At 39.5% G+C, this 20,584-nt stretch overlaps 1 long non-coding RNA gene across 1 annotated transcript; it reads left to right on the top strand.

The window, feature by feature from the left end:
- The first annotated feature begins 17,137 nt into the window (after window positions 1-17,137).
- On the top strand, window positions 17,138-19,095 carry LOC122842597. The gene is made up of 2 exons (XR_006372586.1): window positions 17,138-17,234; window positions 18,766-19,095. It is a non-coding gene; the product is annotated as an uncharacterized LOC122842597 (long non-coding RNA).
- The last annotated feature ends 1,489 nt before the right edge of the window (window positions 19,096-20,584 follow it).

Below are 20,584 nucleotides of genomic sequence, written 5' to 3'. Positions count from 1 at the left end.
TCTCACTCCAACATTTGTTCGATTGTGCCACTGAGCTGCTGTAGCAATTGGATGGTAAAATACCTGTGACTCTGCCAACCTGTCGGCTTCCTGCTGAGGTGTGAAAAGGTAATACATGCAACGCCTTTCCTCAGAAATACCGCAGTACTTCACACTATCCCACTGCACAGCATTTGAAAACCAAGGAAGACCACTGGCCAAGTGTTTTAGCACCCCATTAGAGAGGAAGAAACGATTGGCGACTCTCCCTGACGACGCTACCGTAAGGTGACTTGTCTGTGTAGTTCCCAGGCTGACAGACATCCAGAGAGCTGGGAGTAAAACGAAGTAAATGTGATACATTTATTTCCCAGAAGAATCATGTCTGCCAGAGGAAATCATCAGGGCTTTTGACAAATGAGCACTTTACTGTATAATACGCTGAATGCTTATAGCGCTCAAGTGTTTTTGCAAATACAGCTGAAGCCAGATATTTACACTGACAATATAAAAAGATACATTTGTCCCCTCACTCTCTCACCTTAGATCTCATGAAAACTTTCATCTTTTAGATATTTAATATAGATATTTTATACGGAAGCTTCCATGCTAAATATTTGGTGGAATTTCCTGTAAAACTTTATGACTACAGTGTCACACGCTATGTACATTTTTCTGTTTGTTGTAATCCAGCATAACGTTGTTTGTGCAGATGAATGCAGGACGCTCAGGCATTGTGAAATTGGACTGATGGGTGAATCTAATTTATGCAGCTTCAAAGTTCTCTTCCCAAAATCTTAGCAGTTTTTTACTTTGATTTTTTATGATTTCACAGCAGGAAGCAATGCGTTTTCATGTACTGAAGATACTGTAGGCAGATGTCCAGATTATAATAATATTAATGCAAGTAGACTTCTAAATTCGAGTCAAAAAAATTTAATCATACTTTTGAAAGATCACTCTTTTGATGTCCTGGAATTTCTGTAAATAGAAATAATTTTGGAAATAGGCCTTTCTTTCCAAACCCAAACCCAAAAGAACACATTTTTGACCTTTTGCTGACCCTTCGCGAGACATAAAATTTGAATAATCCTTTTAAAAGATCGGTGTGTAAACTTTGAAACAACAGTAAAAGCATCTTGCTCAACTTGTACGTTCCTCAAGCTGCCTCTGTGACAAACGACAAGCCGCCACGTCCCGAACGCGGCAGCCCCTGAACGCGGCAGCCCCTGAACGCCTCTCCAGACAAGGATTGTTAATTCCTGTGTCTAGATTAAAAACACCTGTTGGTAAACAAGACAATTATTCTGTTGAGTCCAATAGGGAGCTGTGCATTAATCATACATGCATCCTGCCGTGTTAAAAGGCAACTTGATATTCCCTCAATGAATTCCCACTGATTAACTTGATACTCCTGACTGTTTAAAATTCATCTCACCGGTGAACAAGAAACTGATCTCTTGTGTGTGTGTGTGTGTGTGTAGGCGTGGGTGTGTGTGTGCGCGCGCGCGTGTGTGTGCATAAACTCAACTGAGTTATTTCCTTGAGATCTCTCAAAAAGTGTATGCATAAAATATCCCGGTCCCTCGGTGTCAGCACAATTAGCCGTTAAATAAAATGCCTGCTCCCCAATGCTTTTGCAACATTTTAATTAGACAAACCAGCCAAAGCGAGAGGCTTTTACTAAAATAAACAGCCCTGTTTGCCAAGAAAAAGCTCCCTGGGGGAACAGGCGCAGAGGAAGGTTGGCTTTCGGGGCAGGAAGTGGAGTGATGGCAACAGTTTAACCAAGAAACTAAAAAGATGTTGGAGGTTTTTCAGTATATTTTTATATTTCCTTGAAGCACCAGAGGTTTTAATAAGTTTCAGACATTCTCCACTTTTTTTTTTTGCTGCTTCTTTTGGTACTGTGAGAAAGTCTGAGGTGTCTCACTTCTATCAAAAGAATCTCTACTTTTAATCAAAGAATTAATAGTTGAAACACAGATTTGTAATGTTAGGTTTAGTTGTTTTCCCAGCTATAAAAGCCAAACATGCCTGACTTTTACATTATTAACAATTACCTGGGATAACATTATTTTACCATCCATTAACACCAACTGTGCAAAAACCTTGATATCACAATCAACAAAATAAATGCAAACACTTTCTTTATATTGTTACAAAAAGCTAAAGATTTTGTTTTAAATGAATGATTTTGCTTAATAACACAGAGGTTTTAATAAGTTTCAGACATTCTCCACTTTTTTTTTTTGCTGCTTCTTTTGGTACTGTGAGAAAGTCTGAGGTGTCTCACTTCTATCAAAAGAATCTCTACTTTTAATCAAAGAATTAATAGTTGAAACACAGATTTGTAATGTTAGGTTTAGTTGTTTTCCCAGCTATAAAAGCCAAACATGCCTGACTTTTACATTATTAACAATTACCGGGGATAACATTATTTTACCATCTATTAACACCAACTGTGCAAAAACCTTGATATCACAACAACACCAAACAAACAAACAAAATAACAACAAAATAAATGCAAACACTTTCTTTATATTGTTACAAAAAGCTAAAGATTTTGTTTTAAATGAATGATTTTGCTTAATAACCCTCACTAAGGTTTTTGAGTAATTTCTCCTTTGTACAAAACAATAGTAGAACGAAAATGTCGAATTTTGTTAATTTTTAATTTCAGCAAGCAAACGTCTGGCTCTGTCTTTCCTCCCAGGTTTCACACGTCTCCAGTTGTACTTCCATGCAAAGCTTGTCACGTCACTGTTTCAATTTCTTTATCAGCTGTATCCTGCTCCCCTGCTCCGTAGAGAGCCGGCCTCAACATTTCCTCTTGCCATCTTTCAGGTATGTCCGTGGATCGCTCCCGTTCGTCCTCGTCTTTGAAGTGACAGCTGTCTGACTGTCATACAGTACGTGTAATCACATTGTCAGCTCATTTTCAAACATCGCCAGTCCTTTTATCCCCTCCGAGGCTTAAATGTTAGAAGGCAGCATGGATGATTATTGGTCCCATCAAACCAGGAAATGGTGAGTCAAAGTGCAACATCCTTCCAGAGAATTTAAAAGCAAATTAGAATTGGTGTGAAAGCAAGTTAGACAACACAGAACCATTTGAAGATCAAATCTCAACATTGCCGCCTGAATCAGAAAGACTTTCTAAGCACTTTTCTCCATATTTCCCTTTTGTTTGAATAATGATAGAAGAAAAATTCTTCCCTTCAAGGAGCATTGAAATACCAGCAGAGCTGAGAGAGTGGTGGGTTTTCGCAGAACAATTGTAAAGCTGGTAATTCGTTACATATCCTGGACCGTTTTTGTTGTTTAGAAGTCTGTTTCTTCTGATGTTCCAGACCTCAAGGCTTTCTCAAGACTTCATTGAAAAACAGGGAGATGTTGTACACTTTATTAGCAAATTCAATTACAGAGCAAAGGATGCCCCAGACCGACTGGAGACTGTGGTACTGATGGCAACACAGGGCAGAGACAGATTCTCCTCTCGAAGGCGGTGCCATCTGAACCATCCCATTTCTGACACCAAATGTTGATGAGGTTTGAGGAGCGGGGATTATGGAATTATCAAACATGGAGAAGCATGTTTGCGGTCCGATAATCTGGAACAAACTTCCAGAAAACTGCTGAAACACTGAGTTTCTTTAAATCAGAGCTAAAACCGCTCGGGTTTAGAGTTGCTTTTGATTCACAACTGGAATGTTGATCAATGTGATGATATTTAGTGTGGCATTTGACTAAATCTAATGTTTATTGCTTGTTTCATAGTTGGTTATTGTATTATGTTTTTATGTGCTACAACATGTCAACAATTTCAGCCTTGTTGCTGAAATGTGCTTTACAAGTAAACTTCACTTGTAAGTGTAGAACAGTGAATTATCTCCCTAACGTTTTTCTTTAATATTTTTTACTTTATGTTATACAACTGGTGCATCTAATCACAGATTTTCAGGTATCAAGCTAGGACATGAGACCCTCTTCACTCTCTCAGAAGAAAATAATTTCTACTGTAGACTGAATAACAATCACACAGGCTGCTGATGAGAGAGGCAGAGAGGCAGGATTATTCCCCTGAAAACAAAGGGTGGGACATCACAGACAATTTTACCACAACTATAAAAAGTTATAGAATGACCAGATCTCAGAAATAATGACATTTCATTGTACTGTATTTCCCAAGACTTTGTGTTGCACTCTTTTCCTGGTCTGGTCCTGGTTTGGGACGGTTGACCCTTGTCTTTCATGTGATCTGATCCGAGTCCTCCGATCAAGACAAGTGAAAGTCTAAGGGACATTCTGGAAGATAATGTCAGAGAAAACTAATTTGAATGTTAGGTTGTCAAAGTGGGGAGCAGACTGACAAATATGAGCAGATCCATATTTCAGTACAAACTGTCCCCTAATGGATGACATGGAAGTACATTGAAAGATGTAGGATTTAAATATTAACAGGTTAAAAATGAGTATATTGATATTAGTCATTAATGTCAAATCGTAGTAGTTATTTCAGTGCTTACATATTTATCAAGTCATGGCACCTTTAGCCCTTTGTAATGGACAAGCAGGTTAAAGAATTGTGTTTTTGACAATCAAACTCTGATTAGAAAAGTTATTTTTGAAATTAAACTTGGACATTTGAAGTTATAAAGCATGTGTTCATTCATTTTTTACAAATAATCTGAACTGGTTTGATATATAAATATATATTTGTAAGTGTACCTATACCTGTAATCTTACAGCTTCACATTGTAAATTTGGGTAGTTGTTGGCTCAAATCAGCACCCTTTTCACATAATGTCCATTGGGGGGCAGTATAACCTCAGTCTTCAGCCAATGTTGACCCAACAAACATTCCCCCTGGATGTCCCAAAGGTTCATGTTGCCCCCTGAAGGACGAAGAAGAAGGGAAGAATCACTTTTATCTAACCTTGTAATCTATGAAATGAGCTCTTCTCGTCTCTTCCGAAGAAGAAGAAGAGAAAAAAAAAGAGAGAGAACAGGTTAATTGGATATAACTAATATGCACATTAGTTGTGCAAATCGAAGCAGGAGTAAGTGACTTTGGGAAGTGGCTTAGAAAAACTGAATTCTAAGAGAGATCGTCCGCTTGCTCTCCTTTCCTGAATCTCTGAGCAATATCTTCTGTCTTTGCTGCAGCTTTTTACAGTGGCGTAATGCTATCTAGATAAACTCTTTTGATGTGCAGCAATCTCAGATCTTTTCTCTCTGTTCTTGACGGCGATGGATTTAGGCACGGCAATCAGGGTGGATTCACATTAAGGGCATTGATTGATTCTCAGATTATCTTTCATGGAGGAAAGTTTAGGTTTCGCTCTATAAAAGGGGTTTGCTCAAAACACGGCCGCAAAATCGTCAAAATGTTGTTGGTTTTTTTCCCGTGGTGGGAATTAGCAGCACAGATGGAGTGCGAAGTAAAGTCAGTCAACTTGGTGGCTGCCCAAAGGTTTACGGCCTCTGCAGAAGTTCTCGAGTCTTTAAATAAATTTGCTTCTACTTAGTATTTTTTGTAGAAAAAAACAAAAACTGAATCATCTCAACAAGAACAGTATCTGTGCAAAAATATTCGCTTCGTCTGCTACCGCCATTATAATTAGAAGGAAGAAGAAGCGAAGACAACGCAGAAGACATTTCAAGTTGCGGCCGAAGTGACAGATATTGTTTTTCGATACACTGCGGAAGAGCCAGAGAGAAAAATAGAGAGAGAGAGAGAGGTAGAGAGAGAGATATGGGTGTGTGATAGTTCGTCGGCCCAAACAGAGTCATAAAGTGCTGCATGGTTAAGCCTGATGAATTAATAACGGGGAGGCAGATGGGTCCCAGGGGCCCTGTGGGAGCAGAGCAGCATGGAGAGCAGAGCGAGCACACCATGATATCACAGACGTACACGCCCTCACACACTCTTTCTCTCTGTCTGCGTCCGGGGTAAACAGCCAGACACTCATTTGCATCCGTACAAAGTGTCGGAACAAAGACACGCATATGCAGAAGCCGTCCTCAAGGTTAAGCCGAATTGCGCTTCTAATTCAAGAATCCAGGACGTTCTGTTCAGGTTTGACCCGGATTGTTTAATTCGTGTGTATTAATGCGGAAAGAAGTGTCGAAGGTGCAAACGCAGGCTCAGTTTGCAAAGTCCCAATCTTATTGCCGAAGTGTTGTGTGTTATTTTTCTTTGTAATTGTTTTGTGCTTTGCAGCAAACCTCAGAGTCCGGGTTTGGACTACTTGAACTTTTCTTCCTGAGGATAGCCGTGTCTGGCGCGTTGCTATAAGCAATCAGTGTCTGAGTTGGTTTAATTGCTGAGTTCGATTAAAGTTGCTCGGGGTCAGAATTTATTGTTGGGATTAAAACAGATGATAAAAGTGGGACCAATATTAGGCCGTTCATTTCTGGTGAACTTTTTTTCTCTTTATGACTTTGGGAACTGTTTGTCTGATTTCTTTCACAGTAAAATAGGAACTAATAGCTGCAATAAAGCGTCTTCAATATCTCTGCTCACACACACACACACACACACACACACACACACACACACCAATATCCCAAACTTGCTTCGGCTGAAATTGGAACGATCAGATTCTTGCATTTCTAAACAAACTTCCAACACTGACATATGAATATTTTCTTTTAGAAAAATGAATGTTTCCTGAAAATCTGTTACCTTATCAACATTAGAAATACTTCCTTGCAGCTTTGATGCAGAACCTTAGAAAAGTATTTATATCCGAGGAAATTTTCAGATTTCTTTCAAGACACTTCTACAAGCTTCCATGTGTTTGATTGGGACGCTGAAAATACAGTGCAGGGGACGATCTAATGTTGTGCAAGGTCGGTGGAAGCTGCATGGAAACGTAGGAAGAGCGCACTGGTCAAGGTTACCGGGTGATTTTCTGCCTTGTGTAGAAAACATGTTGCTACAGGGAAAGTAAGAAATATGCTTCTCTGTCCAGAGCAAATAAATGAACTGCTGTGGGAGACCGCTGGTGAAAATGCCAATTCAGGGAGTCTCAAGTCAGATAAAAGGAAAGCCCTTAAGTTTGTGATTCTGATAATGACAAAAAGGTTTGTTCTACAATTCTATCAATGTGTTAATGTCAATTAATGATAATTTCTAACCCAGCGGTATGCAAAACTGAAAGTTAACTGAAAACAAAGGATGAAACAGCAATCTATTGAAGATGCTCTGCAAATTTGTTACCAACCAGCTCGATGACTGATATTGGAGAAATGAAGAAAGCACAAGGCTTACAACCTCCTTCAAACGTGTGTTTAGACATAGAACATTTCCACATTTTGTCCCTGGTTCAGTCATTGTTCTGCAGAAGGAATCTTTGGGTTACAGATTCCCCAAAATGATAATCGTCAAACTGACCGCTAGCTCCGCGCCCTAGCTCCGCGCCCTAGCTCCGTGCTTCACTTAGGACAAACAATAAGAGTTCTGTTTGACTGTCTGCTACGGTGTTTTGTTGTGACCTGAAGGGTTTTTAATCATTTCACCGGCTTTGGTCACGCAGCATATAGCATAAACGTATAGTCATAACTAAACCAAAAGCTGTTGTTGAACAAAACCAACACAAAGTAGTGCACAACTGTCTGAACACATCGCCGTTCACTTCATCAGGTCTCTGCATTAGTCACATGAGCTGAGAGGTTTAGTGCATCTGCTAGAGAATTAGCAGTGAAGCTTCTTGGGTTCAGAATCTGAAGCTGAACATGTGCTAATCATCAGGATCAATCCAGCTCAAACAAAGGAGCATTCAGTCATGCACTTCAGCTGCGTTCGGTTATAAAACAAAGAAAGTTGCCCTTTAAGATAGAAAAAAAATAAAATCACAAATGTGAACGTCGATCAGGCATAACATTATGACCACTTCCAGGTGAAGAGAACGCCACCTGTTTTGTAGGTGGGATATGTCAGGCAGCAAGAAAACATTGCATCCTCAAAATTGATTTGTTAGAAACAAGAACATTAATGAAGCTTAAGTAACTGTTCTTCATCAATGAAGCACAATTTAACAAAGCACAGTCCAGAGTCCACTATTGCCTTGCAGCATGAAAAGGTCCTGGGTTCGAATCCCGGTCTTTCTGCATGGAGTTTGGATGTCCTCAATGTGCATGCATGGATTCTCTCTGGCTTCCTCCCACTGTCCAAAACATGACTGTCAGGTTGACTGATCTCTTTAAATTCTCTTTAGGTATGAGTGTGTGTGTGTGTGTGTGTGTGGTTCTTTGTCCTGTCTGACTCTGTGTTGCCCTGTAATGGATTGGTAACCTGTCCAGGGTGAACCCCTCCTCCCGCCTGTTGACCTCTGGAGATAGGCACCAGCACAATTCACTATGGAGAAGCATGTAAGATAATAAACGTGAATGGAAGTAACTGAAAAATCCCAGATTGCAATGGATGGACATCTTGGGGCGAAGTGTCTCTTAAACTGCAGCTCTTGCAAGGTGCTCCCAGTCTGCAGTTGTGGTCAAAGAAAGGAGCAGTGGTGAACTGGCAGTGGTTTACTGATACATATTGGGAACACCGGCTGTCCCCTTTGGTCTGTGAGTTCCTGTAGTTCAGATTGCTAAGCAAGTTAATGCTGGTCCTGATTGTACATAATGAAGCTCCTCATGAAGCTTACCATCTTAAGAAATGCACCACTCCTGGTGAAAAACAACCAGTCAGAGCCAGGACTGGCAGTCTCAATCATGCACATGTAGGTGCTGCTCAGAACCTTCATCTTGCTCTCTGCTATGCTACAACGTCTCCCCCAACACGACAGCTCAGTCTAGTTATGTGTCTTGTAGACCATAATTGATGTCTTGGACCTATTTCAGCAGGATAATACACCCTGCCACCAATCAAGAAGGATCCAGGAATTGTTTGAAGAACGTTGTGTTTGCGTTGCTAAGGTGCCATCCAAGTTTGAACAATCCAAATCTGGTCAGGTTTAAAGTACAGGTGTCTTTGTGACGTACACCAACCTGATCCATGAAGGTCTCACCTCAAAGCTTACATTAATTGCTGATAAAACTTTTGCCTCGTAAGGAGCAAACTACACCCAGAAAACTAGTCTCTCTGTGAATTTATGTCCACTTCAGACGAACGTGGGGACTGATTTTGTGTGATCTAGAAAACTGAGACAAATTATTTCTTTTATTGCTATTTTATGCTGCTGCTGGTTTCAGGTGGCGTCCACTGATCCATTCTGGTTCACTGCTTTCTTTCTGACTTGAGCTGATTTAGCATTACATCAGTCATGCCACTCCACCTAATAGGTCAGGAAAATAAATCTCCATTTAATGATGTGGTGTTATGGTTTAAGATGAGGGGAAGCCGGGCCTTCAGAGTGAGGACAGACGGGGGCAACAGAAACTAAGTCAGGGTTTGTTGAGGCTGCAGATCCCAGTATTCCAATTCTGCAAATAGAGCGATCTGTAAACACTACCCTGTGTGAAAGTTTGTGAATTAACGTGGCTGTAAGTAGTAGGTGCCACAGCAGACTATTTGTTGTGCATTTCTAGTAATGCATTGATTTACACATTTGATCATTTCGAGTTTAAAGTACATTTCTTTTTTTTTTTTTTTAAATCCAAGTCCCAGACAAAGCGAGCTCTATATTTTAGCTTACTCCAGACTTTCTCTGAAATTCACACGAAATCTCTAAAATCAAAGCAAAACAAAGTAATTTGTGGTAACGGCTCGCATTTGTAACCAGGTAGTGTGGATGCAGAACAGTGTCTTCGTCCTGCCAAACGGTTGTGGAGAGTTTAATCGAGACATGGCAGCGCTCCCTTGATAATTACAGGGACTAAAAAGGTTAATATTCAATGAAAACTGAAACATATTACATATTTGTGTGACTGGATCCATCAATCTGAAATGTGGCTACGAATACCTGACATGCTGATGCTGAGTCAATATGATTGTCCTGAAGTGTTGCAGGTTCCAAGGTGCTAAAGGAACAAGAAAACATTACCACCTGTTTTATATTATAATGAGGCCCTGAAACTGCACATGAAGCTTTGTTTTTTTATTATTATACATACTGATCTCATTTAGAACTGTAACATTTCTCGGTTGTTTGTGACAGACATTTACTCGGGTACAATATATTCTTTCTCAAAAAGGTTTCTTTAATAATACATTTTTGTATTTCCATGTACTTGAAGATTTATTTCATAATTGCTTTTTACACATATAAACTTTTCTTTTAGAATGTCTCTGTTTAAAACTATTTATAAAGGTCTCAGTTGTTTTTTTATATTAGAAAAAAGGAACAGAAATTTTAATAAACATTTTCTTAAGAGAATATTTGAAAACTTAATTTTGGTCGTGGTGCAAAGTCTTCACATTCTTGAACTATTAATGATATTACCTAGCAAGCAATTTGCTTATTAAATTAAGACTAATTTAATAAGCAGATTGTATTAGTCAGCTTTTAATGTTGTTTACTGTGGTGGTTTTGATTTAGATAATGTGGCTCACCACCAAGGGCAGCAGAGACAGAGGGGCAGCAGCAGCACTCTACACCTCTAAAAAGAAATATTATTATTATATCATTATTTATTAATGATGTCTGTGGCATTTATTCAGGTTTCCAGATGTTTAAAGCTGGTAGGATACACACCCAAAAGACACAACCTGCACAAAATTCCAACAAAATACAATAAAGTTTGTGGTTCTAATGTGCAACAATGTGAAAAAATTTTTTCACAATGAACATTATGATTATATCAGTAAGAAACACCATATATCTTTTAATTCCCCAGTTTTAAGGTGGAAACTTTCATCACCTTTTGGCCATTTAACACTTTCTTTCCATCTCCTACTTTTTGGTTTTCTTTGAAGCAACAATGTGATGCTGAGAAGTTCATCTTTTTGAAAACAAACCCAAAATACCAACATTTCAGCATGTGGTGTTGGGTGTTTTAGCGTTGTCCCAACAAGACCGGCGTTAAAAGACCTCTCAGCTGCAGCTTCTCCAGGCTGAAAAGTTGAATAATTGAAAACATTTTTTCCTTGACCGTTAGAGCGGGCAGCGTGGAGGTGAGGCATCGTTTTCGCGCGACTTACAGAGTTTTGTCTCGAGTTCCCTCAAGCTCTTATTTAGTTGCTTAAATTTACTCACAGAGTAAATCCTGGGAATAGGATGGTTCTGGCAAAAAAACAAAACAAAACAAAAAAATCTTTCCATAGAGTCAATGGGTAAATACATGCAGGTACATAAAACGTACACTTTTCGAAGTTGAACAAAATCGGTAACGTCCTTCTGAATCCAGACCCGCGGAACAAACTGCTGCACAAAACCAGTTTTTTTCTGAGTCAGTATATAGGCAGAAAGGCAATTCGGCGTTTGTGTGGATTGTTTATGAACATGTGCCAGTTTCTGAGCGTATGCATATGCATGTGGTGTGTGTGTGTGTGTGTGTGAGGGCTGCCAAATGAGGAAAGCAGGAAGAGGAAGAGGCGAGATGGTTTGAGGGTCTGTTTATTTATTCATTACCCGGTGGCCTTGGTGGTTTCAGGGGGATGGAGGGAGGGACACGGCAACACTTGTCCTGGGCCCTTCAGCCCCGGTCTTTTTGTGGCCTTCGTTGGCTCCATCGAGGGTAAACGCCTTCAGTTTTACCCTCGGCACGGCCCGCCTTGGTTCCGTTGCTCTTCGTTCTTGGTACGAGTCAGAGTTTATGTTTTGGATAATACAGAAAAAACCTGCCTTTATTCAGCAAACAGTTCATTTTCTGTGTGGTTTTAATAAAGTGTAACATGTTTACGTTTAAAAAAAATGTCCACTCCTTTCCATTAAATCAACAAAGTGCTGCACGCCAGCGGACGTAAATGATACATGACGGGGGGAAAAAAATCCAAACCAATAAAAATGTACAAACGTTCGCTTTCTGCTGCTTCATTTACTTCTCCCAAATGTTAGCAGAGTTTCTTACATCAGGGTTTAAGATCAGTCTGCGTAGCCTAAACAAATGCCACCCTGTGAGCAGATGACATGCGCCCCCTACCTTCACCGAATGAAATGACGGCTTTGAAACAGATGCATTAATTCCTAGTTGTCAAACTAGAGAACCTGTTTCACTTCCTGTCTTTTTTATATTAAGGCCCCAGCCATCATGCAAGGACAAGTGCGCACAGAAAATAGTGACCATTTGTATTAACTGCGCTCAAGGAAAATATATTGGTGTGTTTGAGCCATACATTAAATCTGTACTAGAGCCAACAAATTTACAGGTGAGGGACAGGCAGATCACTTTTTTTTTAAACAGCTACAGGTGTTTTTCTTTTTTTTAGTGATATTTTGCAAAACTCCAAAACTACAACTTCCTTTCCAGACAACCTGCCCATGACAAACCAGACCTGGAGAGGTGGAGACAGAAGTGGATGGTATTTGTCCTTAGATTCTCCTCTTCAGTGTTACATGGAAGACTTGGTATGTGTCCCAGCTACTGAGAGTTCACAGCATTAGCAAGACACAACATTCACTTACCTTTCCTTCTCTGTGCAAACGACTCTTTCAGTTGTCCCAATAATAAAATGGAACCTGTATAATACTGATACCAAGTTGTTATCAGTATCAGATTGGTGCCAATCCCATATTGATTGTTATCATATTGGTATCCAATACCAATCTGGATATGATTGATGCCTTAGTTTCAAATTTCCTCTCGAAATTTTGTTTTATTTTTGCAGTGGAGTTTCCCAACTCTTCCAGAAAAGCAATTTTGTTTTGATTTGATCTTAAATTCTACATAAATTTTACTATGATTATTGAGGAAAAATGCACAAAAATAACGTTCATTTATCATAAAAGTATTTTGCCGACGGCTGTAAACTTTGTCCAAATTCTGTGCTGAGTTTGAACAAAAAGAATTCAAAGAAAATCCACACAAACCTAAGGGACTCAGAAGGTTGATGACATGTCAAACTTAAATAAAAGGTATCGGTATCAGTATTGCCGATATGGTACCTGCATTTGCTTGGTATCGGATGTATTTACATGGTATCGGACCAATACCAAAAGAAGCGGCATCACACACCTCTAGTGCAGAGTGCGCCGGCCCACTGGTAGCAACATGACCTCATAGCTCACATCCTGAGGAGAGACTTGGTGCCGGTTCTAGGACATTCTGAATTGGTTGCCTTGAGGTTCCAGGTAATACCTTATAAGTAATCAATAATCTAAAAAAAAAATTCACAGCACAAGAATCTGAAACCACAAAGTTTATAAAATGCTCCTGCTGTCTCTCTGCCATCTTGAGCAGCCATGTGTCTCCTGCTTGAGATCTGAGGATGATGGATCCTTCATGTTATGATTTGGCCACACCTACACAACTCTTACCATACATCCTTCACCAAAACATTCAGTTGGAAACATGTGTTTAATAAAAGTTAAGATTAACCCCCTCATCACATTAACATTAATAATGTGATGCAGTATACAAACCCATGACATATGTAAGCTCATGCTGTGCTCCTCTTGTGTCCAGACTATTATACCCCCACAGTGGGAGGCCATCGATTCCCTTGACAAAAGAACTGAGCCAGGTGCACATCTCACTTCTATCCCGTTCCCTCCTTCACCGACCTGGGTGTGCATTCAAACCTGAAGCGATCAATGACTATACTGCAGGATCAATTTCTCAAGACTTGGAGTGTCAGACGTGATATGGCATGACTTTTTGGCTGGCGGTCTAACGTCTTCAAACGTCTTTCTGTTCTTGTAAACAGCTGCGAAAAAGATTTTTAGATCTTGAAATGAAAAGAAGTGAGGAGATGTTATTTCTGGCATGGATGCCTTTGATTCTCAAACGGGTTCTTGATGCTTTTGTCGTGTTTTATTGTTGTGATTAAGTTGGGACTTTTGCTACAATCTGCAGCAAAAGCACTACAGTCTTCTTTCGTGTCTCTTCCTCTGTTTAATTCTGCTTTGATCATGAAAATAATAATACTGTCCCTTTAAAAAAGATTCAATGAGGGAACAAGTAAGACCTGCTGGTACATCATTGTTGTTTTTACTAAGTGTATAACTCTTAGCAGGTTTGCTGTGCAGAGGCGACTTGATTGGTGAGTGATTGTAAACTGGACAGAACTGAGTGTCTACAGCCTGTGGCCTTTCACCGAAAGCAGCTGATGATACATTTTCCAGCCACATCATTTCTCTGAAAGGCGCATTTTCTTTAAAACAGTTTGATCAAGTATACAATCTTTAGAAATTCTTTCATGTTTAAAGCCTCTTCAAGAACTTTAACAAGGATTCAACCTGAGAACCAACGAGTCAATTTCTTTAAAACAAGGACAAAAACAAAACCATAAAAAAAAACAAAAAGAACACCCCAGTTACCATCCGACGAGAAATAGCAACCCTTAAAACAAGAAGCGGAAAAGAAGAAGACGGAAAAAAACACAAAGGTATAAAATTTTAATTGAAAAATAAAAATGATGTTTTCGCATAAAAACATTCCAAATGGGCTCAGTAGGCCTGTGTATGGCGGGAAGCCGCACAATGTACCTAAGGCACTGCAAAGTGTTAACATGAAAAACACATCAGGGGAGATGGAGGAGGGAGGGCAGGCGGTCTGTGGGGGTACGCACACATGGAAACGCAGACATGTGGCCAATATGTCCCACTTTGCAATTAGCGTGCATCATATCACTGCGCGTACTAAATAATGTGGGTCACAGTTCTTTCTTATAAACAGGGAAGGTAGGCTGTTCCTCAAGAAGTTGGTGACGAATCATAATCTGCTGCACTGCCGATATCATTTCCAAATGCGGTGTGGGTTTCTGCGCAGAACATCATTTGCTTTCCACTCGCCCCCCGTTTTTAGTTTGATTGGAAGACAACAGTTTCAGAAGCTTTTCTAATTTTTCTGAGTGTTAAAGCAAACAAAACTGTGACTTGCCAGACTCGGGGGAGGTTCCTAATTGGAGAAACCGAGAGCTTTGAGCAAAGTTTGGAGCGCACTTTTGTTTATTAGAGAGAAGGCTCCTGAGGATTTGCCTCCGCTTGTCTTCAGAACACACGCTTACAAATCTTTCACTTAGCTTTTGATGATGAAGGAGAAGAAGGTATTTGTTTTTTGCAAAATCCTGGTTCTTCCGGCGTGGCAGAACGACTGCGAGAGGAAGAACACGCAGGAATTAGCCAGTTAAACATCTCAGGGTCTTTTCCATCTGTGTCTCCTCGGAGTAGACACATCAAGCTAGCTAAGCATTAAAGAGCCAAGGAAGTCACAAAGGACCAGCCGCACTGACAGGAATGCCCTCAAACTATTAGTTCTTCTCTCCAACACTTGCACAAACCCTTTTGCACTCCCTCACTCTGTTCCGTGTCTCTCTCACAAATGCATTTAAACAACATAATAGAGGGTGAGGTAAGTGCTGAGGTAAACTCTGGCATGTGTGTGGAGGAGGCAAACTCTAATATCCATTGGTGTTTTGGTAATTGTTGACAGAATTTATGTAATTTATGGAACAAAGCAGTCAACATATGAGCTAAGCCGAAGACGATCAGCTTTAATTTAAGGCTTTTGTCACATGACCGTAAAGCCGAGCTGAAAAGCAACTTGTCCGGTGAACTGATAAGGCGTTTCGTGGCCAGATGGATTGCATTTTGCTATTGCTTCATGGTGAGCTAATTAGATGAAAGTTGCAGAGATAATCTTGAAGCCAAATTCAACTGTTTGGTTTGAGTTTTTTAAGACAAAGCTGCAAAATAAGACAGGTCTGAAGATCCTTTCATTAAAAGCAAAATTGGTGACTCTGCACGGTTGCATTGGTGGTTTTAAAATACACAATCAGTTTGTGCAAACGGTTGTTTTTTTTAAATTTTATTTTACAAATTAAACAAAGAAGTATAACAATGATTTCTGATATTGATGAACTTAGCATATATGAAAGTCCATGGAGGAATAGTGAGTAATATCTGAATTACAATAATGGAATAAAGAATGAATTTGATTTAAAACACATAAAAAAGGATAACACAAACAAGGGAACTCTAAATAATTAACCTCTGGGCTCAGACACATGCTTTTGGAATAGTGGAGCTTATTTTGATTTATTAATGATTTAGAATAAAATAAAGCAAACAAGTCAGATTTGGCAAACTTCTATCTGAGATTGATTGTATTATCTAAAGCTTTCGTCGTGTTGGTAATGCTGCACGTTGTTTTACTTTGACATTCAAACACACCCAGGCATCGAGCTGAAATTAAAACTTTTTATCGACTTGTCCTTATTTATTACAGGAACTGCATCCGATCATTTTGGTAAACTTCACCAAACAAACTCAAGCTGTTGTGACCTCTCGTTAACCACAAACGTTTGGTCACTGCTGAGGTCGTATGACCCACCGGCTGTGAATCTGAGCTCACATTACAGCCCGTCTCATTCAACTCGGAGGTATTAGAGACCGGAGTATCCATGGGTCTGATCCACAACCTGCAGTTAATAGCCACCTCGGCCCCCTCGGCTCACAGCCTCATAATGGGATGAATGGAGCTGTGGACCCGCTGCCTTTTGGGCCCTTAGGCTGTAATCAGCTTCCCCCCAGTGAGGGGCCACGTAGTTCACGTTTCTCTGGGTTAGATAAGAGGAAGCTGAGGGGAGACCTTTAGTTTGGCCTAATGTTAGGTTCACAATCAGATAAACAGGCTGATGTGATCTTACTGCTGCAGGGAGGAGATGACTGCTGCTACTCTCGGTGGAATTCTTACTTTGTGGCTGTGTGTGTGTGTGTGTGTGTGTGTGTGCGTGTGTGTGTGTGTATGTGTCATAAATTGTTGTGACAATGAAGAAATAAGTCTGTTTAAGTAAAAATAAAAAATGTTTTGTTTAGGGATGAAAACAATTAATGCTTTATACTTAGGATTAATTGTCCATTAATGGTCTATTAGATTAAAATGAGCTACAATTGATTAACTTGTACTGTCCGCTGAGACCTTCTTTTATTGTTGTAGTTTGGCCCCCATCCAACAGAGGGCGCCGCTGGTCGTCCTTAAGCGCAGCTAGGAAGTGAGATGGCGGCGCCAAACCAGAAAGAGAACGAGAAAGGATCCAAACAGAGGCCGGCATGGGACATAAGATGCACTTTATGCGGTTTTGTTTTGAAATATTAATTCTTGAAAAGCTCCTTAACTTTTATCTTAGTAGCGCTCATTCAGCCGAGTTGTGAGAGTGGAGTAGCGTCACCTTCTCATTCGAAAATGACTGATGTGCTAAGAAGGTGAGAATATGTGATATGTGATGACAGAAAAGTAGTAAAGTGAATATATAGCTAAGAAAACAAAAACGAACAAACAAAAAAAAAAAAAAAAACATGATCGGAAAAAAATCATGATGTCAATAAGCAAGGTAGATTTTCAGGGCCGTTGTCAGTTAATTATAACATTTCTTCAAGAGTAGCAGACGTTCACAAGGACTGTATTCTTCTAATCTCTTAGCCTTCATCTTCAGCAATCTTAAAGATCCCTGTTTGGTTAGTAGTAGTAAAGCATGGCGGGCCTCCTGGCTTATAATACACTAGGGGAAACCCTGAAAGATATATTCAAGATTGTTGGAATGGAAAAATCGGCATAAAAGTCTTGCTATGTAGCCAGACATATGGAGAGTTTTGCGTTTTGACTCAGCTCTTTCTTTATCCCAAAGAGACCAGAAAAGTACCCAAATTATTACAGAGGAAGTGCCAAACCGCCAGTCGTTATCCATCCCACCATCACTTGTGAACAAGATACTTTAACTTTTCTAACACTGACCAATGGAGCAAATCCCCTTCTTCTTGTTCAGGACAAGGGCTAAACAATAAGGTCTAAAAACTTAGCACAAAGCATCTCATATCAGTTGATATCAATAATTCTTAATATAATTTTTGATTGAGTTTTTTTTTTGTTTTAAACATTTGAAATTCTGCCAAACTGGTGGAATAACCTTAATTGTCTTATCCACAGTTTTCACTCCATGTTGATTTTTATTTTTAAGAGGTGGAGAAACCTGAAACTGCTGCTGTGCAAGTTACTCAACAGGTTGTTGCTAGGTAACGAGTGAGTGAGTTGGTAGATGCCAGCCGTCTTGCTTAGCTAGCTGCAAGAGGTTGTGTACATCTCCCAGAATGCTGTGTGGTTCTGGGTTGGAGTTCAGAGAATATTTTATGTATTGGATATTGTATCAGAGGTATTCTCTTTTGATATTGATCAAATGTGTCTATTGCAATATATATCGTTATTGATTTATTTACCTAGCCCTACTCAGGACCAAGGCAGTCGCAGCAAAACAGAAGTTTGTCAATTTCCTCCTCAACTGTCGTGACTTAGTTATATAAGTGTTTTGGGGGTGACAGTTAATGTTGTTTTAAGGGAAAGACACATTTGTTGAGGAGTTGACATTTTAAAACGGTCTTTAGCATCCTTTGATAGCACTCGCACTGCGTGATGAAGTTCAAATCATTCCAAAACTATCACTGCAGTGAGGCATAGTTCATCCAAATTCCCTCAAATCCAGACCACCTTTTCCACTTTTAATTGCCCAAGATCCTTCAACCACCGAAACATTAACCTGTTCACATTAGATGAGCTCTGTTTGTGCTCAGATAACTCCTCTCGAGCGACTTCCCAACAGGAAAGCTGATGAGAGGGTATATTAAGGCTGTTAAATAGTTGAGTGGGGCTGGGGGCTTCTGGGAGCCCAACCAGACAGAAACCTTTATTGGAAATGTAATTTTTGTTTGTCTCCAATTACCACCCCGCTCATTTGTTTTACAGATGCCGTTATGGCGAAGCGAGAGTGAGCTGGATTCTCCCAAGGATTGCTCTTCGGAGAGGCCGCGGTTTATTACAAATGGGAAAGCTTTCATTGCAGATTGCTCCGGCGCAGCACAGGGGTACGTGACCCATCTAGGCCGCGCCGGGGGTTGACTTTATGGCTCTGAATTCACTCAAAAAGTGAGCAGAGCTGAATTTAACTGTGTCTGTTTGTGTTTGTTTATGGACATCCACATTTAAATTGTGTGTGGAAATGTTTTAACAAATGGTTAGTCATAAGCAAAAGAGTGAATCCTTGTTAGCTGGAATAAAAGTCTGCACTGAGCGCCATTATGAGTGTGTCTGTGGGAACTCAATGTAACCATTCACTGAGTTTATTTTGGTTGCTTGACTTTCCGTACATACAGAGAAAAAGATATGTATATTTCTTTCTGCAAAACTAATATATATTTTTTTTCTCAGGAAAATAACAGGTTTATGATAACCACAAAAATGGTAAAGAAGCAATTCCTTTTCGCCATGTTCTGTAATCTTCAAAGATGCTGACAAATAGCTATAATAATCAATCATAGTGATCAGATTTTACAGCAAAACAGAACAATGACACAGAATTTTTTTGTCTAGAAAGTAGTTAACCCAACAGCTATTGGATGAATAGTCAGATTGTGTGTTACGCTGCGTAGATCCAGAATGCTGCTGCTGGCGTTCTCAGTAAAACCAGGAAGATAGAGCACATAACACCAGTTTTAAAGTCTCTACACTGGCTCCCTGTAGCTCAAAGAATAGAGTTTAAAATACTGTTGTTAGTTTATAACTCACTGAATGGTTTAGCACCACAACACATTAAAGATCTGCTGTTGTATAAACCTTCCAGACCTCTCAGGTCTTCTGGTTCTGGTTCTGGTTCTGGTTCTGCTCTGCATCCCCAGAACCAGAACCAAACGAGGAGAAGCAGCATTCAGCATCTATGCGCCACAAATTTGGAACAAACTTCCAGAAAACTGTAAAACAGCTGAAACACTGACTTCCTTTAAATCTCAACTAAAAACCTACTTGTTTAGAGTTGTAGTTGAAACGTAATCAATTGCAAATTTATTGACGGAATCTGACTATGTTGTGTTTTTATTGTTGATTCTATGTTGCATTGTATTTTTGTGTGTGATTTGATGTAAAGCACTTTGAAATGCCTTGCTGCTGAAATGTGCTATACAAATAAAGTTTGATTGATTGATTGATAGATCAGTGTTTTCTGACTTTACCACAGTGCTTGTTTTGCTGCATGTTTTAGATGTTCCACTGCTTATTAAGCAAACCTGATTCAGATTGATCACTAATAAACAAGATTTTGGCATAATTAATTTTATATTTTTGGGTTGAATATTTTATTCCTCTAAAGCGACAGCGGCATCCAGACTTATTAGACATCGAGCCAAAAAGCATTCACCAGGCACAAAAATACGCAAATCCCTCAAAAATGCGTTTATTTATTTTTACCAGCTCAGATACAGACTAAACATGGAAAACTTTTGTTAAAAAAAAATAAAAAATATGATAATGAAGGGTTCCTCAAATAATTCCCATTTACACATGGTTTTGTAAATGGCCCTGGGGTCCCTCTTTTGACAACTGCTATCCAAACTCATCAGACACATATAGTTCAATTTATTATATTGTGTATTTCAAAGTGTTTTACATTCAATCACCAATTGTGAAGCAAACAATAGACATTAGATTTTGCCATCAGCAAATATAGATACTTTTTTTTTTTTTGCTACACTTTCAGATTATAATACACATTTCAATAGCAAGTGAAAGATGA

Source organism: Gambusia affinis, linkage group LG13, assembly GCF_019740435.1.
Source record: "Gambusia affinis linkage group LG13, SWU_Gaff_1.0, whole genome shotgun sequence".
NCBI lineage: Eukaryota > Metazoa > Chordata > Actinopteri > Cyprinodontiformes > Poeciliidae > Gambusia > Gambusia affinis.
Note: the sequence above shows the minus strand (reverse complement) of the source record. Positions and strands in the feature narration are given on the sequence as shown.